We start from the raw sequence: 17,304 nt of genomic DNA on the forward strand, positions 1-17,304 counted from the left end.
GTCCACCACGGCTGATGCTGCTGGTATTTGGAATCCCAGTAGCATAGCTTCCAGCGTTATAGCAACATGGCGGTCACACAGCACAACCGACTGACAGACGGGTGGTAGAGGTGCAGTGGGTTACCACCGTTGGCCTTTCTAGTCATGGTCTCATAACTCGCACAAACTGATTGACTGGGACTATGTAAATAAGGTGCTTGTGGTCCACCAAAGGGATGGGACAGTTTTGCTGATGCAAATAAGGTGCATAGAACCCTTGCAGGGGGTGGGACTATGCAAATAAGGTGCATGGAACCCTTGTAGGAGATTGGTCAGTTTTGTCATCCTGATAGGCTCAGAGGAAGCCAATCCCAGAGGCTGAGGGGGAACCTTGCTACCATCAAGAAAGAAGAGCCAGGAGTAGAGCGTGTCCTTCGGACCCGGGATCCCTGGGCTGAGAACCCCCTAGACCCAGGAGACAGAGGGCACTGTAACACGGAGGAAGGCACGAGGCAGCAGTGGCGTGGATCTGGCAGGCTAGACTGAGGCTCACAGCGAAAGACCTGAGTGCCTTCAGGCAGGAGGCTTCCTGGCGGAGTGGGGTGCCTCCAGGCGCCCACTGGTGAAGCTAAAGCTCTTTGTGGCCCTTGCCTGAGCAGGACGGAGTCCGGGCTGAGAGTGAGATCCCAGGGCTGAGGGCTGAGGGCCAAGGAAGAGGCCTGCCTGTGGGCACGGCCAAGAGGAAGCTGTCCTGATGGAAGGACTGTACGCTGAGTTGTTCCTGTTATTTCCAAGTTGATGGTGAATTGCAACCCAGTGTAATTATCTTACCAAGACTAGAGGCCGATGGAGACACCAGCATGGGATTGTCCTCCAGATTCCTGAGAGCCTTTTACAAAGCCTTGCTGGGTTTACGTTCACCAGAGAGACTGAGAAATTACAGCTCAGAGTGGGTGATACTAGAATATTCTGGAAATGGAGATGGTGGTCCTTGGAACTTGGATCCCGAAGCTTGGCTCCTGCAGAGGGTCGGAAGAAAGCCTTTGTTGTTAGGGGCCATCCAGCTGATTCCAACTCATCGTGGCTCCATGTGACAGGGTGGAACTGCCCCACAGCGTTTTCTCAGTTGTGATCTTTATGGCCGCAGATTGCCAGGTCTTTCTCCCACGGCACCGCTGGGTGGCTGCGAACCACAGACCTTTTGGTTAGCGCTGAGTGCGCGACCGCTCCGCCACTGAAGAAGGGGCAACCCCGAAATCAGCTCCACGTCTCCAACAGCCTCAAAACAAGGGCCTTTTCCTGGAAGCCGGAGATAACAGAAGTTGCTCCTGGATATATCAAATATACCTGAGATTTTTACTTCCTTTCTCTTGTTTCCTTGTGCTTTCTAATGTTTTCACAACACATAGACAATTCAACAAACATTTGTTATAATGGGGAAAAAAACAGTAAATGTTACTTTTTAAAAGTTCAGTTAAAAATTGTGGGGCCGACAGGAACGTAAGATATTACTGGGAGAAGCGGGGAGCAGGGTGCGTGGGAGCTCTGCAGTTTCTGATGTTTGTCTATAAACCTAAAACGGGAGCCCTGGGGGCGCAGTGGTTAAGAGCTCGGCTGCTAACCCAAAGGTTGGCAGTTCAAATACACCGGCTGCTCCTTGGACACCCTATGGGGCAGCTCTACCCTGTGCTATAGGGTTGCTATGAGCCGCAATCAACTTGACGGCAATGGGTTTGGTTTTTCTTGGTTTGGCTTCTCTTTATAAGTCTCATTGTGCCTAGATTCTTGGAGCCACTTTGCTTTTTCAGGAATTAAAATCAGGCCTCCCTAGACGCACATAGAATAACTGCTCAGAATAAAATCTATGTGCAAATTTCAGTGAGCTCTGGTTATTTTTTAACCCCGGTTCCCTGGCGGTGCTGTGGTTGAGAGCTCGGCTGCTTAAACCCAAAGGTCGGTGGTTCAAATCCACCAGCAGCTCCTTGGAAACTCTGTCCTATAGAGCAGCTGTGAGTCGGAATCAGGTTTTTTTGTTTTGTTTTTATGCCAACGATTGTGGAGATGGTGCAGGACGGGGCAACATCTTGTTATGATGTACCTGGGCTCATCACAAGTCGGGGCCGACTTGACAGCAACTAACAACAATAACAAATTATTTAAAAAAAGATTGTGGGGTAGACAGCTCAGTTCTTGCTGCCAACGACATTTTTTTCTTAATTATCTTATTCAGTGTCTTACTTATCAGTGATTCCTTGATATTCCTTTTGGGATGCGTGACGTGTAGACCCGTGAATGTGCCCCTGAGCAGTGTGTCTGCACTGGGACTCCCTACCCACTGCCTGGCGGTTGTGGTCGTTGGGTGCCGTGGAGTCGGCTCTGGCTCATAGTGACCCACTGTGACAGGGTAGAACCGCCCCAGAGTTTCCAAGGCTGGGATTTTTACGGGAGGAGATCGCCCGGTCCTTTCTCCTGTGGTGCGGCTGGTGGGTTTGAACAGCTGACCCTCTGGTTAGCAGCCAAGCACTTAACCGTTTCGCCGCACACGGCCCGAGTCCGCGGGATGTGACCTGGTCCAGGGGAGCCATGGCTGTCGGTGGGCGCCGGTGCCACCTTGTGGGCCAGAGGGAAACAGCGATTGCAGCTCAGTGGTTCCCACCTGCCTTGCCCCGGCTTCCGGCATCTTCCGGGTCCTTCTTCAGAATTCTACCCTCCGAACGCTTACGCCAAAGCCGAGCCGGGCTACAGTGGTCTTTCCAGCCAAAACCTCAAGGAGGCCTTCTCAGGCGTGTACTTATCTGTCGGCTGACGTGGAGTCGACTCCGACTCACGGCACCCACGTGTGATCGCGTAGACCCGAGCTCTACAGGGTTTTCACTGGCGGATTTCTCAGACTTAGCTCGCCACTTCTTCTGAGGTGCCTCTGGGTGGACTTGAACCGCCAACCTTTTGGTTAGCAGCCGGGCAGGTTAATGTTTGCACCGCCCAGGGCTTCAACCTTGCACTGTACCTTAGTTCATCCTGGGAGCATTGCCCCAGGTGTGTCTGCTCAGCCCAGCAATTTAGCGCCGTGTCTTCAGCCTGGGCCATGGCCCCAGGGGAGGTGACCGCCTGGGGAGTGGACCCGGGAGGGCCGTGGCCCTGAGGGTACCAGCAGCTGTTGGGTTGGGACAGCTGGTGGCCTGACCCCTGGCCTGAGGTGGCCTCCTGCCTCCTTCCTGCCAGCCCGGCCAGCGGCTTTGTGTATCCGCCTCTGTGTGTGTTGCTGCCGCCGCCGCGCTGGGCCACATTTCCGGCCTTGTCCTGTGACTGGTGGCCCTTCTGTCCTGAAAAGCCTGACTGGGGCGTCCCCCTTTCCAAAATCTGCCTCATCTCGGAGCTTCCCTTGGTGGGGGAGGTCTCAGGAGTTGTGGGGGCACAGGTACCATGTGAGGGTCTGTGTGAGCAGGTCTGCAAGCCTGGGGGGACCCCTGAGCCCGTAATATGGGCTGAGGGATGTGAGGTCTTGGGGGCCTGGAGACGACTGCCTGGCCCTCCTCCCACGGGCCACACAGTGGGAGACTGACCCTGGAGGCCTGGGTGGACCCTCGGTTTATTTCCACAATGTCGTCCCCTCCCACCACCCCCAGCCCCAGCTTAGTTACGGAGAAGTATTCCTCAGGGCCAGAGGGCCGGCTTCAGAAGAGACTTTCAAAGAGGGTGGACATCCTTATACAGCAGGTCCATGTTCCCAGCAAACACCCGCGGTGCAGGCACTCGGGGCCAGGCCCTGCTGTAGGTGGACATCCTTATACAGCAGGTCCGTGTTCCCAGTACACACCTGTGGTGCAGGAACTCGGGGCCAGGCCCTGCTGTGGGTGGACATCCTTATACAGCAGGTCCATGTTCCCAGTACACACCTGTGGTGCAGGCTCTCGGGGCCAGGCCCTGCTGTGGGTGGACATCCTTATACAGCAGGTCCACGTTCCCAGTAAACACCTGTGGTGCAGGCACTCAGGGCCAGGCCCTGCTGTGGGTGGACATCCTTATACAGCAGGTCCATGTTCCCAGTACACACCTGTGGTGCAGGCACTCGGGGCCAGGCCCTGCTGTGGGTGGACATCCTTATACAGCAGGTCCATGTTCCCAGTACACACCTGTGGTGTAGGCACTCGGGGCCAGGCCCTGCTGTAGGTGGACATCCTTATACAGCAGGTCCACGTTCCCAGTAAACACCTGTGGTGCAGGCACTCAGGGCCAGGCCCTGCTGTAGGTGGACATCCTTATACAGCAGGTCCAAGTTCCCAGTACACACCTGTGGTGCAGGCACTCGGGGCCAGGCCCTGCTGTGGGTGGACATCCTTATACAGCAGGTCCATGTTCGCAGTAAACACCTGTGGTGCAGGCACTCAGGGCCAGGCCCTGCTGTGGGTGGACATCCTTATACAGCAGGTCCGTGTTTCCAGTACACACCTGTGGTGCAGGCACTCGGGCCAGGCCCTGCTGTAGGTGGACATCCTTATACAGCAGGTCCGTGTTTCCAGTACACACCTGTGGTGCAGGCACTCGGGCCAGGCCCTGCTGTGGGTGGACATCCTTATACAGCAGGTCCGTGTTTCCAGTACACACCTGTGGTGCAGGCACTCGGGCCAGGCCCTGCTGTGGGTGGACATCCTTATACAGCAGGTCCGTGTTCCCAGTACACACCTGTGGTGCAGGCACTCGGGGCCAGGCCCTGCTGTAGGTGGACATCCTTATACAGCAGGTCCGTGTTTCCAGTACACACCTGTGGTGCAGGCTCTCGGGGCCAGGCCCTGCTGTGGGTGGACATCCTTATACAGCAGGTCCATGTTCCCAGTACACACCTGTGGTGCAGGCACTCGGGGCCAGGCCCTGCTGTGGGTGGACATCCTTATACAGCAGGTCCAAGTTCCCAGTACACACCTGTGGTGCAGGCACTCGGGCCAGGCCCTGCTGTGGGTGGACATCCTTATACAGCAGGTCCATGTTCCCAGTACACACCTGTGGTGCAGGCACTCGGGGCCAGGCCCTGCTGTGGGTGGACATCCTTATACAGCAGGTCCAAGTTCCCAGTACACACCTGTGGTGCAGGCACTCGGGGCCAGGCCCTGCTGTAGGTGGACATCCTTATACAGCAGGTCCAAGTTCCCAGTACACACCTGTGGTGCAGGCACTCGGGGCCAGGCCCTGCTGTGGGTGGACATCCTTATACAGCAGGTGCATGTTCCCAGTACACACCTGTGGTGCAGGCACTCGGGCCAGGCCCTGCTGTGGGTGGACATCCTTATACAGCAGGTCCAAGTTCCCAGTACACACCTGTGGTGCAGGCTCTCGGGGCCAGGCCCTGCTGTAGGTAGACATCCTTATACAGCAGGTCCATGTTCCCAGTACACACCTGTGGTGCAGGCTCTCGGGGCCAGGCCCTGCTGTGGGTGGACATCCTTATACAGCAGGTCCAAGTTCCCAGTACACACCTGTGGTGCAGGCTCTCGGGGCCAGGCCCTGCTGTGGGTGGACATCCTTATACAGCAGGTCCATGTTCCCAGTACACACCTGTGGTGCAGGCTCTCGGGGCCAGGCCCTGCTGTGGGTGGACATCCTTATACAGCAGGTCCAAGTTCCCAGTACACACCTGTGGTGCAGGCACTCGGGCCAGGCCCTGCTGTGGGTGGACATCCTTATACAGCAGGTCCACGTTCCCAGTAAACACCTGTGGTGCAGGCACTCAGGGCCAGGCCCTGCTGTGGGTGGACATCCTTATACAGCAGGTCCACGTTCCCAGTACACACCTGTGGTGCAGGCTCTCGGGGCCAGGCCCTGCTGTGGGTGGACATCCTTATACAGCAGGTCCAAGTTCCCAGTACACACCTGTGGTGCAGGCACTCGGGGCCAGGCCCTGCTGTGGGTGGACATCCTTATACAGCAGGTCAGCGTTCCCAGTAAACACCTGTGGTGCAGGCACTGGGGGCCAGGCCCTGCTGTAGGTGGACATCCTTATACAGCAGGTCCAAGTTCCCAGTACACACCTGTGGTGCAGGCACTCGGGGCCAGGCCCTGCTGTGGGTGGACATCCTTATACAGCAGGTCCAAGTTCCCAGTACACACCTGTGGTGCAGGCACTCGGGGCCAGGCCCTGCTGTGGGTGGACATCCTTATACAGCAGGTCCAAGTTCCCAGCAAACACCTGTGGTGCAGGCACTCGGGCCAGGCCCTGCTGTGGGTGGACATCCTTATACAGCAGGTCCATGTTTCCAGTACACACCTGTGGTGCAGGCACTCGGGGCCAGGCCCTGCTGTGGGTGGACATCCTTATACAGCAGGTCAGCGTTCCCAGTATACACCTGTGGTGCAGGCACTGGGGGCCAGGCCCTGCTGTAGGTGGACATCCTTATACAGCAGGTCCAAGTTCCCAGTACACACCTGTGGTGCAGGCACTCGGGGCCAGGCCCTGCTGTGGGTGGACATCCTTATACAGCAGGTCCAAGTTCCCAGTACACACCTGTGGTGCAGGCACTCGGGGCCAGGCCCTGCTGTGGGTGGACATCCTTATACAGCAGGTCCAAGTTCCCAGCAAACACCTGTGGTGCAGGCACTCGGGCCAGGCCCTGCTGTAGGTGGACATCCTTATACAGCAGGTCCAAGTTCCCAGTACACACCTGTGGTGCAGGCACTCGGGGCCAGGCCCTGCTGTGGGTGGACATCCTTATACAGCAGGTCCAAGTTCCCAGTACACACCTGTGGTGTAGGCACTCGGGGCCAGGCCCTGCTGTGGGTGGTGGTTAAGGAAGGGAGAAAGTCCTTGTTCCCACGGTCTCCTGCGGTGGGAGAAAGTCAGCTGAAACGGATCAATAAGGAGCATTTCTGTTGATCCATTCATCCATCTCCTCTGTGTATGTATGTATCTGTCTGTCTGTCTGTCCATCTATTTTATCTGTCTATCTGGAAACCGTGGTGGCCTAGTGGTTATGGGTTTGGCTGCTAAGTGAAAGGTCATTAGTTCAATTGCACCAAGTGCTCCTTGGAAACCCTGTGGGGCAGCTCTACTCTGTTGTATGGGGTCGCTATGAGTCGGAATTGACTTGATGGCAATGGGTTTGGTTTTTTAGTTTATCCGTCCGTCCGTCCATCCATCCCATCCATTCCATCTGTCTGTCTGCCTGCCTGCCTACCCGCCCACCTGCCTGCCTGTCCACCTGTCCATGGGTCTGTCCGTCCGTCTGTCCATCATCTATGAATCGACCCATCATCTCTCTCTCTAGGTATCTAATCTACCTTCTGTATCTATCATCTACCTGTCGTTGTTATTGTCTGACCCTGTATGACAGAGTAGAGCTTCCCCATAAGGTTTTCTAGGCTGTAACCTTCACAGGAGCAGATCACGGGGTCTTTCTGCTGTGGAGGTGCTGGTGGGTTCAAACCACACACCTTTCAGTTGGTAGCTGAGTGCTTAACTGTTTCTCACCAGGGCTCCATCATCTACCTATCTACATGCAATATCTATTTATCTTCTATCTGTCCGTCCATCCAACAGTCTGTCCATCCATCTGTCCATCTACTCACCTATCTACCTGTTTATGTATCTATCGGTCATTTATCTACCTACCTACCTGTCTGTCTGTCTGTCAATCAGCTATCTGTTATCCATCCATCCGTCCGTTATGGATATCCAGGCTATGAAGTAAAATAAAGCAGGATACAGGGATAGGAAGTGGTGGTGTTTGTGTGTGTGTGTGAGTGGGTGTGTGAGTGTGTGTGTGTGCGTGCACAGCTGTGTGTTCAGACATGTGGCCAGGTGGCACTGGAATTGCCGGACCACGTGGTAATTCTATGTTTAACTTTCTGAGGAATAGGCGGCTTTTTCTCGGGAAATATGAACCAGGCCCGTGTCAGGGGGACGTGTTTCAGGTACAGAAAACGGCTCGAAGAACGTGAACATGGTACAAAGAGCACAGATTATGAGGAATCTTGGGTCTGGGTTGGGAAACAAGCTACAGGAGGATTTGAAGAGAACAGGCTTCCAGGGAACAGGGTTTAAGTAAAAATGGAAACTGTAGGCAACAGCTGGCCTTCCTGCTCCTTCAAAGGCCTGGCCGCCCTGCCAGAAATTCCGAAGCATTTGCTTTAATTAGAGACGGCTTCCTCGGCCTGGACCAGCCTTCTGTGAGCAGCGGTTATGAATAGACGCTGCAGAGTCAGGCTCCGGGGTTCACCTGGCTGAGGATTTCGTTCACACGTTCCGGGGAGCCAGGGGGGTGAGCTGCAGGGCCGAGACCAAGGTCAAGATCAGCAGCAGAAATGCCGGCGGGATTTAGACTCGCCTGCTGGGACTCACGGGGTCAGCCTGCTGGAGGCACACACCCAGCCCCTCACCGGACGCCTGCAGGGGGTGCTGGGCACCCTGGGGTCCATTCCGACTCACAGAATAGAACCGCCCCGTCAGGTCTCCTAGGCTGTATGTCATCTTTACGGGAAGTGCCCTGGTGGCACGACAGTTAAGCGCTCGGCTGCTAACTGAAAATCTGGCAGTTAGACCCCACCAGCCGCTCTGCGGGAGAAAGACGTGGCCCTCTGCTCCTGTAGAGGTTGCACCAAGAAAACCTTATAGGGCGGCTCTGCTCTGTCACGTGGGGTCACCGCGAGGCAGAATCAACTAAAAGGCAATGTTTTTTTTCTTCTTAATCTTTAAGAAAACGGATTGACAAGTCTTTCTCCCTCGGAGCCACCCTGTGGGTTCAAACCGCTGACCTTGCAGTTAGCAGCTGAGCGCTTAACCATTCGCACCACCAGGGACACCTAATTAGACATTGTTGTTGTTGTCGTTGGGTTCCTTGTAGTCAATTTCGACCCAGGACGACCCCGTGTGACAGAGAACTGCCACATAGGGTTTCCTAGGACGTACTCTTAAGGGGAGCAGATGGCCAGGTCTCCCCTGAGGAGCTGCTGGGTGGGTTCGAACCACCGACCTTTTGGTTAGCAGCCAAGCACTTAACCACTGCCCAGCCAGGTCTCCCTGAGTATCTGTTTCCTGTGGGAGTTAGTTCCAAAGCTCTCAGTGAATTCACCTTCTGGAGAGGGGACTTTTGCTCCTTAGTGAGGCCTCCCAGATAGGATTTGGTTTTGCTCCAATGAACCCAAAGCTTCAGCGACAAACACTGTCAACAGGTTCAACCCCATGGGGAGCCCCCGGAACCCGTTGTCGGCAGGACACTCCACCCCACCCTCTCTGTCCCTCCGATGATGCGCCCCCCAGGCTCCTAGCAGCCTCGCCAAGATATTTCAGGAAGGGTAAAAATAGCCAGCAGGCGCGGCCCTGTTGACACCACTTAAACGAACGGAGTCCCCACCTGCCAAGATTCGCTCCTCTGATGGTGTGAAGCCCGAGGCTGCAACACCGACTCTGGGGTCCCTCAGAGTCCAGGCCTGAGTCTGACAACCCGCTGAGTACAGCTCCCCTGTGCGGGGTCCTGGAGTGGGTCCCCCGGAAGATGAAGGCCTCTGCCAGCTGGGAGCCACAGGCTTCATAACTTCACCCACAGCCGTGGAGTCGATTACGCCTCATGGAGACCCTATGTGACCGTGTACAAGTGCCCCACTGGGTTTCCTAGGCTGTAGTCTGTATGGGAGCAGATCTTCAGGTCTTTCGTCCGTGGAGCCTCTGGGTGGGTTCAAATTGCAGTCAGGCACTTAGCCATTGTGCTACCAGGGCTCCTTCCAATAAATAAAGTTGCTCCATTCAGACTCACGGTGACCTCGTGTGACAGAGTAGAACTGCCCCATGGGGCTTCCTGGGCTGTAATCTGTACCAGGAAGGAGCCCTGGCGATGCAATGGTTAAGCGCTCGGCTACACACTGAAACGTCAACAATTCGAACCCACCAGCGGCGCCACAGGAGAACAGTCCTGGAGATCTGCTCCTGTTAAAAATCACGGACTAGGGACCCGATGGGGCGGTTCTACCCTGGTGCGTGAGGTTATCGTGAGTCTGAACCAACCGGATGGCACACAACGTCCGCGCTCTGTCTGTGGTCTGTGATCTGTGATCTGTGTGGAATCTGTAATATGTATGTAATATGTAATCTGTTGTACTCTGTAATCTGTGTGTAATCTGTAATATGTATGTAATATATAATATGTTGTAATCGGTATGTAATCTGTGTGTAATCTGTGTGTAATCTGTAATCTGTGTGTAATCTGTGATCTGTGTGTAATCTGTGATCTGTGTGTAATCTGTGTGTAATCTGTGTGTAATCTGTATGTAATCTGTGTGTAATCTGTGATCTGTGTGTAATCTGTGTGTAATCTGTGATCTGTGTGCAATCTGTAATCTGTGTGTAATCTGTTGTAATCTTTAATCTGTAATCTGTGTGTAATCTGTAATCTGTTGTAATCTGTAATCTGTTGTAATCTGTAGTCTGTGTGTAATCTCAATGGCACACAACATCTGTAACCTTTATGGAGAAAGGCTTGGCAATCTGATCCCACTGGATGGGTTTAACGCAGGCCTTTCTCTTTAAACCCAGCACTTAACCCCTGTGCCACCAGGGATCCTTCACCAGACAGAGTTAGGGTTTTCTATTCAGCATTTGCAAGAGAGGGCAGAGTTGGGGTGTGGGGTGAATTGTGGGGTACAGTGGCTGACCCTCAACACTGGCCTGGGGCTCAATCACAGTGGGAGATGCAATGCCCCAGGGGCAGAAAGATGACTTGGGCCAGGATTAAACAAAGGTGTGCAAATGTCCTGGGGCCGCCATAACAAAGTACTGCAAACTCATGGTTTAAAACTACAGGGATTTATTCCCTCATAGTTCTGGAGGCCAGAAGCCTGCAATCAAGGCGTCTGCAGGGCCATGCTCCCTCTGGAGGCCCTAGGTGAGGGTCCATCCTCGTCTCTTCCAGCTTCTGGTGGCCCCAGGTGTTCCTGGGCTTGTGGCCTCATCACTCCAGTCTCTGCTTCTGTCCTCACATGGTGTCTTCCCTCTGTGTCTCTTATATGGACAACAGTCATTGGATTTAGGGCCCACCCCAATCCCGGGTGATCTCACCTTGATATCCTTCACTAGTCACATCTGCAAAGAACCTATTCCCAAAGAAGTTCACACTCGGGCAGGTTACCCAATAAGCAGGGTACACATGGAATTACTTACGCTTACTCACCAATCTGTACTGCACAATTTCACCATATCAACGATGTGTACCCATGTGTACCTGCTTGCTGCTTAATCTGCCCCTTGTCACAGTCATCGGCTGCAAGTGGATGTGGAACGTTAGCCTGGAATTACCGGACCCTAGGCTTGGTCATTTCCCTGGAAGCCCCAAACCAGGTTGGGATTTGTAAATCTTCCTCAAAGGGAGACAAAATTCCCCTGGAGCAGAAAGACGACTCCAGCAGGGTCAGGATTGGATGGGTGTGTGTGAGTGCCCAGGGGCTGCCATGACACCTGTGGCCACTTGGGATGGTGAGAGCCCATCCTGATCATCCCATTGTTGGCTAGACCATCTGGGGTGGCCCAGGCCCCACCCTGACTCCCACTGTTGGCATAGACTATCTGGGGTGATCTGAGGCCCCCATCATGAGTCCCATTGTTGGCATAGACCATCTGGGGTGGCCCAAGGACCTGTAATGAGTCTCATTGTTGGCATAGGCTATTTGGGGTGACCTGAGGCCTCCATCATAAATCCCATTGTTGCCATAGACCATGGGGGGTAGCCCAGGCCCCACCCTGAATCCCACCGTTGGCATAGGCTATCTGGGGTGGCCCAAGGACCCATCATGAGCCCCATTGTTGGCATAGAGTATCTGGGGTGATCCAGGACCCCACCACGAATCCCACTGTTGGCATAGACCATCTGGGGTGATCCAAGGTCCCCATCATGAATCCCATTGTTGGCATAGACCATCTGGGGTAATCCAAGGCCCCCACCATGGCTCCCATTGTTGGCATAGACTATCTGGGGTAGCCCTTGCCCCCACCATGAATCCTATTGTTAGCATAGACTATCTGAGGCGGCCCGAGCCCCCAGGTAAAGAAAGTCAGTCTTATCAGGCAGGATGTTCTCAGGGCTTAGAGGTCACCTCCTAGGAGCTGGGTGAGGGTCAGTCTTCCTTTTGGAATGTGCAGGGTTCAGACAACTCGGGCTGCTGAGTTAACCCTTTTGTCTCAGTCATTCAGTGCTACTATGAAAGAAATATCACAAGTTGGGGGCTTTAACGAACAGAAATTTATTTTCTCGCAGTTCAGGAGGCTAGAAGCCCGCATTCAGGGCACTGGCCCCAGGGGAAGGCTCTCTGCCTGTCGGCTGTGGGGGAAGGTCCTTGTCTTTTTTCGGCTTCTGTTCCTGGGTCCCTTGGGAGTCATGTGCTGTTATCTTACCCATTTCTCTGTGCTTGCTTTCACAGTTGGCGCTTTTACATCAAAATAGATTGGTTTAAGATGTACCCTACACCGATACTGCCTCATGGACGTAACGAAGAAAACCCACTCCCAGAAGGTATTATAACCACATGTATAAAAACCCGTTGCTATCGAGTGGATTCTGACTCACAGGAACCCTATAGGACAGAGTAGAACTGCCCCATAGGGTTGTTAAGGCTGTAGTCTTTATGGCTGCGGAGTGCATGGACAGGGAGCTGCCAGGAATTCAAGCCGGATTCAGAAGAGGATGTGGAATGAAGGATGTCATTACTGAAGTTAGATGGATCCTGGCTGAAAGCAGAGAATACCAGAAGGATGTTTACCTGTGTTTTATTGACTATGCAAAGGCATTCGACTGTGTGGATCATAACAAACTATGGATAATGCTGCAAAGAATGGGAATTCCAGAAGACTTCATTGTGCTCATGAGGAACCTTTACATAGATCAAGAGGCAGTTGTTCGGACAGAACAAGGGGATGCTGATTGGTTTAAAGTCAGGAAAGGTGTGCATCAGGGTTGTATCCTTTCACCATACCTATTTAATCTGTATGCTGAGCAAATAATCTGAGAAGCTGGACTATATGAAGAAGAACAGGGCATCAGGATTGGAGGAAGACTCATTAACAATCTGCGTTATGCAGATGACACAACCTTGCTTTGTGAAAGTGAAGAGGACTTGAAGCACTTACTGATGAAGGTCAAAGACCACAGCCTTCAGTATGGATTACACCTCAGCATAAAGAAAACAAAAATGCTCACAACTGGACCAAGAAGCAACATCATGATATATAAACGGAGAAAAGATGGAAGTTGTCAAGGATTTCATTTTACTTGGATCCACAATCAAAGCCTATGGAAACAGCAGCCAAGAAATCGATATATTGCATGGGGAAAATCTGCTACAAAAGACCTCTTTAATCTGTTAAAGAGCAAAGATGTCACCTTGAGGATTAAGGTGCGCCTGACCGAAGCCATGGCATTTTCAATCACATCATATGCGTGTGAAAAGTGGACAACAAATAAAGAAAATGGAAGATTTGATGCCTTGGAATTATGGTGTTGGTGAAGAATATCGAATATTGACTATACCATGGGCTGCCAGGAGAACAAACAAATCTGTCTTGGAAGAAGTACAGCCAGGGTGCTCCTTAGAAGCGAGGATGGTGAGACTCCGTTTCACTTACTTCGGACATGGAGGGATCAGTCCCTGAAGAAGGACATCGTGCTTGGTAGAGAAGAGGGTCTGCAAAAAAGAGGAAGACCCTCAGCGAGATGGATTGACACAGCGGCTGCAACAGTGGGGCTCAAACATGGCAACGATTGTGAGGATGGCACAGGACTGGGCGGTGTTTCGTTCTGATGCATGTAGGGTCGCTATGAGCTGGAACTGACTCTGCAGTACCGGACAACAGCAAGAGTCTTTATGGAAGCAGACTGACACATTTTTCCCCAAGGAGTGGCTGGTGGGTTTGAACCGCTGACCTTTCGGCTAGCAGCCAAGCATTTATCTACTGCGGGTTTACAGCCCATACTTTTGGGGAACACAGTTCAATCCGTTAACACCTTTTCGGCACAACAACAACAGTGTTGCTTCCCAGGTAAGCCCGGAGCCTCACTCTCCTTAACTGTAAAACGGGGATAGAAGGACTTACCTGCCTACCCTGTGGACACGAGACCGGTGGGCACTAAAGCCTGCTTCCTGTTCTGGGATGGTCGCTGCTGGCTTAGGAAAAGGGCTTGCTGGGGTTCAATGCCAATTGCCCTTCTTTTTAACGTCAGACAGTATAAAAACCGTACGATTGAATACAGCCATTCTGACCAGCCACCCCGATCGGCCGGGCTTATAAAATCCCGCTGCGGTTCAGTGCCCAAACTCCTAATCCTTATTTCTCCCCCAAGGCCAATAAACATCCGGGGATTAAACTCTCCAGGCCCAATAAATGTTTGTGGCTTCCTGCATCCATGAGCTAGGTGAGGTATTGGAAACACGCTATTATTTTATTGGGTCATAAAGACACATTTAAGACAGCAGCGTGTGGGGCTCTGAACCTGTCTGTTAGATGGCGCTGGGACTGAGGTGTGTTTCCCTGTTGGGGAGGATTCCATGTGGAGGATGGAGGTGGTAAGATGAGGACGCTGGCTGTCAGCGAGGCTGTGGGCAGGTTAGGGTCCCTGGGTGGTGCAAACACCGTGCTTAGCTGCTAAGTGAAAGGTTGGAGGTGTTAGTCCACTCCCAGGTGCCTCGGAAGAATGGCCTGGCAACCTGCTTCTGAGAAATCGGCCATTGGAAACCCTAGATGACGCAGTTCTACTCTGACCCACACGGGAGCGCCGTGAATCGGGGTCGGCCCGGTGGTGACCAGCCGTGGTGGTTGGGGCTGGTGTGTTTCTGAATGAGCAGCACGCGGTTCTCTTGTACGACTGCATCAGAGTCGTACCAGCCTTTGGTGGCGGCGTGGTTCCGGGGGAGCCAGAACGTGGTGCGTTTGTCTGTCTTTGTTAAATTTGTCCCAGTCTTTTGGTTTTGTGCTTTTGTTTACCGTTTGGAGTTTAGTACAGGTGAAAATAAAAATGCTGCCCAATGGCGGAGCCCTGGTGGCGCAGTGGTTAAGAGCTCAGCTGCTAACCAAAAGGTCGGCAGTTCGAATCCACCTCCTGCTCCTTGGGGTTTGGTCTTGGTTTTTGGTTTACCCGATGGCGCTAATTTTGCTACAGATTAGCCAGCAATTAATGTGAAGGATTTTTTGAAGCGTTTAATGAAAAGAAACTAAATTTCCCTCATTAAATTCAGGAAAAAAAAATTCAAATGTTATAAACATTCTTCCTGCTTTATTTATTCTCGGACCTAGGTTACCATATACTGAACCCTATTAAGATAAAAACCGAAGCTGGTGGATTTTAGCTATAACCGGAGAAGCCGCCGGTCTTCAGCAAGGGTTAGACACGGATGACAGAAGTCACGACGTGCTCTCACTACTCTGTCACTCGGAACCTGAACACAGCAGGTAGCGTGGATTCATGGGGCTCTCAAAGCACACACCTGGTTTTTGCATCGTCCAGACCGTTTGGCCGGCACTCATTACATTAATTAGTCAATGTAGATGAGATAGCTGGTTAATTAACACTTGCTGTTTACCTTTTTTTTAATGGAGCCCTGGTGGTGCAACGGTTAAGCACTTGGCTGCTAACTGAAAGGTTGATGGTTCAAACCCACCTATCGGGCCCCACGGGAGAAAGACCTGGGGATCTGCTCCTATGAAGATTGCAGCCTAGAAGGTGCTATGGCCAGCAGAAATTGGCTCAGCACCATTTAACAACAACGGGATGGAAGAAGACGGAGTTTACTTGGAGGGGAAGGACATTGGAACGTGGACGACCTGCGTTTCCAGAAACATCCGAGTCTGTCGCCTGCTGTCTTTTCTTACACGAGGCTGCTTGCTTAATGTCTCTGTTTATTTTACTAACTGTCCCCTCCCCTGATGGAGCCATCACCCCCAAAGGTGACTTCCTGTCCTCTTTGTCCAGCTTCGTCAGGTCCCAGCACATCTGGGTGGATACACACTTGTGTGATTTTCCGTCATACCCAGGGATTTGGGAGAACTGTTGGCAGGAGTGCAGGAAGCAGGGGGATGGCGATCATGGAGATGGCACAGGGCCCTGCAGCGTTTCATTCTGTTGTGCACGGGGTTACCATGAGTTGGGGGACGACCTAGCAGCAGCTAACGACAGCAACAACAAAGGGGCCTGAATACCTGGCACCCAAATGTACTCCCATGCTTGTCCCGTGTCTGGTCTGTGGGTGGGGACATGCTCAGGCCCCAGGGACACCACAGCGCTGAGTAGATGGAGCAGGGCCCCGAGGCACAAGGACCCAGCTCCACCTCTGCCCCCACACAGTGCCGGCCCTGACGAGAGCTGAGCAAACAGGGTGGGCCCTGCCCACGCCACGTCCCTGACCCTGGACCCGTGGTCTCTCTCTGGTGGCCTGGAAGCCCATAGATCTCACTTCCAGACAAATACTGTTTCTACACCTCCAGACGGGCCCGGCTCCCGGACCCACATCACAGGCCCACTGAAGAAAACAACTCGCTTCTCCCGGTCAGGGCGACCTGGGTGTCTCGGCCCACATCCCAGGACGCCGGCGTTGAGCTGCCTCCTGCCTCGCAGGCCACTGGCCACCCAGGAGGGACCTGTAAGACGGAGTGTGTCTTCAACCTGTGGGCAGGGACGCTGGCCTGGCAAAGGTGGAACTTCAGGTGAAGCAACTCACCTGTGTCTTACCTATGACCCACTTATGACTTAGCTGTGTGTCTCACCTGTGACTCACCTATGACCCACTTATGACTTAGCTGTGTGTCTCACCTGTGACTCACCTATGACCCACTTATGACTTAGCTGTGTGTCTCACCTGTGACTCACCTATGACCCACTTATGACTTAGCTGTGTGTCTCACCTGTGACTCACCTATGACCCACTTCTGACTTAGCTGAGTGTCTCACCTGTGACTCACCTATGACCCACTTATGACTTACCTGTGTGTCTCACCTGTGACTCACCTGTGTGGGACCAGGTGGCCCTGGAGGTGGGTGGCTCTGGGTTCTAATCCTGCTCCACCTCCCCTAGCTGGTCACCTGTGACACTCACCTATGCCTCACCTGTGGCCCACCTATGGCTCACCTGTGACTCACCTGTGTGGTGGGTGGCCTTGGGTTCTAATCCTGCCCTACCTCCCTCAGCTCATGGGCTGTCTGTGAAGTAGGGTGATAGGGTTTACTGTGCAGTGACGAGGCGGCCCCTGCTAGCTCTTTCCCCCAGCTCAGCCTGGAAACTCATACCCCACGTGGGAGAGGGCATGCTACTTCTCCTTGTGCCAGCTCGGGGGCTGGTCCCACTCCCCTCCACCAGCTGGCCGCG

The 17,304-nt window shown here is 53.3% G+C and overlaps 1 long non-coding RNA gene across 1 annotated transcript in view; it reads left to right on the forward strand.

Annotated features, from left to right (window-relative positions):
• LOC135228830 (uncharacterized) overlaps window positions 1–13,149 on the forward strand; it is a 29,902-nt gene extending 16,753 nt beyond the window's left edge. The window contains exon 3 of the long non-coding RNA XR_010319704.1: window positions 12,373–13,149. This is a non-coding gene — a long non-coding RNA (uncharacterized LOC135228830). The remainder of the gene's footprint in view (window positions 1–12,372) is intronic.
• Window positions 13,150–17,304: the final 4,155 nt, after the last annotated feature.

The sequence above is a fragment of the Loxodonta africana genome, chromosome X, assembly GCF_030014295.1.
Source record: "Loxodonta africana isolate mLoxAfr1 chromosome X, mLoxAfr1.hap2, whole genome shotgun sequence".
NCBI lineage: Eukaryota > Metazoa > Chordata > Mammalia > Proboscidea > Elephantidae > Loxodonta > Loxodonta africana.